General features: G+C 39.7%; 1 pseudogene; it reads left to right on the plus strand.

Moving 5' to 3' along the window:
* The first annotated feature begins 227 nt into the window (after window positions 1-227).
* LOC135980570 (olfactory receptor 5J3-like) lies at window positions 228-1,341 on the plus strand (annotated as a pseudogene).
* The last annotated feature ends 2,659 nt before the right edge of the window (window positions 1,342-4,000 follow it).

Raw genomic sequence — 4,000 nt, forward strand, 5'->3', positions numbered from 1 at the left:
CTAGACAGCCTTGAAAATCTCAGCCCTATTAAAAAGTGAGTGTAAATCTAAAGGTCCATCCCAACTCTTCCCAGACATCACGGCGGCTGGTTTCCTGTAAGATATTCACTACCCACATTCAAGCCCGGCGGTGTCATTCAGATTTAATTCATGCCATGAAATTTCCTTCTTCCATGCTGCTCACTCTTGTTATCCCGGCAGGTATGGTTTCATGCACCCCTGTATAAATGGCTGAGGGCAATCACAGCATAGTGACCCAGTTCATCCTCCTGGGGCTGACGGATCGTCAGGAGCTGCAGATACCCCTCTTCGCGGCGTTCCTGGTGATCTACATTCTTACGCTGGTGGGGAATCTTGGGATGATTGTGTTGATCAGGGTTGATCCCCGACTCCATTCCCCCATGTACTTCTTCCTCAGTAACCTGTCTGTGGTTGACCTCTGCTACTCCTCAGTCTTCGCTCCAAGGATGCTGGTGAATTTCTTAGTGGGGAGTAAAAGCATTTCTTACTCTGCCTGTATTGCCCAACACTTCTCTTTTGTCGTGTTTGTGACCACAGAAGGGTTCCTGCTGGCCATGATGGCATACGACCGCTATGTAGCCATTTGTAACCCTCTGCTCTACACCGCTGTTATGTCTAAGAGAGTCTGTATTCATCTAGTGGCCAGCTCATATGTAGGGGGGCTCGTGAACTCACTGACCCACACATGGGACTTGCTGAGGTTGTCGTTCTGTGGGCCCAACATCATCAATCCTTACTTTTGTGACACTAACCCATTGCTGAAGCTCGCCTGCTCTGATAACCACATCAATGAGATTTGCTTGTAATGTTCTCTGGAGTTATTGCCATGTCCACCCTCCTGTTTGTCATAATCTCTTATCTGTACATCCTCTTCTCTATCCTGAGGATCCGCTCTGCCAAGGGCAGGCACAAAGCCTTCTCCACCTGTGCCTCTCATCTGACAGCTGTCACCATGTTCTATGGACCTGTGAGCTTAAGCCACATACAACCCAGTTCCAGCTACTCACTGGAACAGGAGAAAATCTCTGCTGTGTTTTATACCCTGGTGGTCCCCATGTTGAACCCCTTGATCTACAGCCTGAGGAACAAGGAGGTTAAGGATGCTCTTAAGAGGGTGATAGACTGGAAAAACATTCCCAGCTAATTTGTCACCATGACAATTCCAGTCAATTGAAAAGAACAATTGGAAGAAGGGTAGGAGTATGCTCTATGTGTTACTGCCTTGATTTGTGTATCACAAATGTTTTACAAGAATTAAATGAAACTCAAAGAACTGATGTAGCATGTGGAAATTATGTTTTACAATTGCTTGAGAGGAACAATGTTACCTAATGTCCTGTCATTATGTGGCTGTTGGAATATAGACACCCTTCCTTGTTTCTTGACCATTAATCTATTTGAAATGGTGCCCTGCAAGGTTATTTGAGATTAAAAATAAAATAAACTTGCTTCTAGGTTTAATTTCTTAATGTGATGTTTTAATTAATGCTCAGTATGTAACTTGCACTATGAGAATTCAACGCTTTTGCTCTCTTTAGTGTCTGGGCCTCATACGGGCTGCCACAATTGATCTCTATCCCCTTTATAGCAGCCCTTAACCTAGTTGAAGACTGTTATCAGGTCCCTCCTCGGTCGTCTTGTCTCAAAACAAAACATGCCCAATTTTTTTAAAACTTTCCTAATAGATCAGGTTTTGTAAAAGTACTCCTGTTCTTCTTTTTGCGCATACAGACTAACACGGCTGCTACTCTAAACCCTTTTTGTCATTTTTGTTTTTCCCCTCTGGACTCTCTCCTATTTGCCCTCGTCCTTTCTAAAGCGTGGCTCCCAAACCTAGACACAGAACTTCAACTGAGGCCTCACCAGTGCCAAGCAGAGCCATACAATCACTGCCTTGGTCTTACACACAACACACCTGGTAATACACCCCAGACAGCCCTTTTCACAACTGCAGTTCATACTCAACTTGTGACCCACTTGAACTCCCAGATCCATCTCAGCAGCACTTCTCCTAGCCAGTTATTCCCCACATTGTATTATGCATTTGATTTTTCCTTCTAGAGTGAAGTACTATGCAGTTGTCTTTATATTGATCACATCTGTATTCATACTAGTGCTATATCCATCTATTCTTAACCAGTGTTATCGTATATACTTAGGCTTGGAAGGAATAGATTTTTCTCAATAAATGTTGGTCATTATTGATTTCACCATATGCACACAAACCAATGAAAAAAATATTGCCATCAATAATAATTGAAATTTACAGATAGGCAGAATAAGAAAAACTGCAGCTTGAGAATGTATTAGAGTTTGATTTAAGGATATTTATTTTGTATATTTTGACATGTGATGTTGACAATTTGTGTTTTAACAGTTATAAAGCTTTAACTTTTTGAATCTCAGTGTCGGCTGTCATTAACAAAATTATGTCTGACCTCCCATTGTCTGATCCCCCATAATTTCCCGCAATTGTAAAGATTTAAACATTTAAAATAAAAAAGGTTTAAAAATAAAACATTGATATTATCAATTCAAATTCTAAAAAACTTAAAAATCAAATTCTGACAAGGCTCTAGCAACTTGTTATTCAGCTTTATTCTCAATCATCTTGTTGTCACCTTGTGTTGCTCCCCAACTGTTTGTCATCTGTACCGTTGTCTCTTATTTTCAGCTTAGATTACAAGCTCCTTTGGCCAGAGGTTGTTTTTTTGTTATATGTTGGTACAGCACCTAACAGAATGGGGTTGGGATTAAGCCCAATACTAATGAATTAATGAAGTAGTATCAATAATAATGGTCATGTAATGTTACTCCCACCAATGCCATATATTTCAGAGGGGTAGTCGTGTTAGTCTGTTTCAGCAAAGAGAACCCAGAAGGTTCCAGCCCACGATAGCTCATGCCCAAATACATTTGTTAGTCTTTAAGGTGCCACAGGACTCCTTGTTGTCAATGCCATATAGTGATTTTATAGGTTTACTTACAGCAATGCTATAAATTGATCATATATTTTAAGGGCTAGAAAGGACAATGACATTATTTAGTCTGACTGTATAACTCAGGTCACAATTCTGTAGAGTTACCCTCTGTATTAAGCCCATTAACTGGTGTTTTATTAAGTGTATCTTCCAGAGAGCCATCAGGTCTTGATTTCACAGCAGCTGTAGCTGGATAAACCGTCACTTCCCATGGTAGTTCATTCCAGCCATTAACCACCCTCACTGTTGAAAATGTGAGCCTCACGACTAATTTGAATTGGGATAGTTTTACTCTGAGCAACACGATATATTGTTCATTAGAACTGGGGGGAGAGGGGAGTTGGACCAAAATACTTTTTTTCTGAGCAACGCAGATTTGGGTTAACTGAAATATTTTATGAATCTGTGTCAAATGAGATGAATTGTTTTGCTTTGATCTAAAATCTCAGAAAAATCTAAAAGGTCTCAATATTTTAAGTTTTCCATTTAAAAGACTTTTTGTTTCAAAATTTACTTCAATTTTATTTAAAAAAATAACAATTGCAAAAACAGCAACTGATCAAACAAAACATTTCATTCAATTTGTCAGTCAGCCAAAAAAATTGAAATTTTTGAAAAAAAAAATCAATTTGGATCAACCAGAAACTAAATTTTTCATTTATGTTTCAGACTGGCCAGCAACCCAAGAAATCAGCTATTCACAGAGCTCTTTTGATCATACAATTTTTTTTCTCATCATTGCTATACACTGATTAGCCCTATTCTCACCACTGACACAATTCTATTGCGTTAGGAACCGGACTCTACAGCTAGCTAATGTAACTCCCTACATGGCCGCATAGAAGAATGCCATTTTCTGGTTTAGTTTAATCCAGTAAATTAAGAGTGTCCATACCAGGAGCTATTCAGGAATAACCCTAGTGCCTTAAATTCACATATTACCTTGCTCAGGAATAGCTTCCCAATGCAAACAAGCCCCTGTTCTCACCAACACTGAT

Source organism: Chrysemys picta, unplaced genomic scaffold, assembly GCF_011386835.1.
Source record: "Chrysemys picta bellii isolate R12L10 unplaced genomic scaffold, ASM1138683v2 scaf4477, whole genome shotgun sequence".
Classification (NCBI taxonomy): domain Eukaryota; kingdom Metazoa; phylum Chordata; order Testudines; family Emydidae; genus Chrysemys; species Chrysemys picta.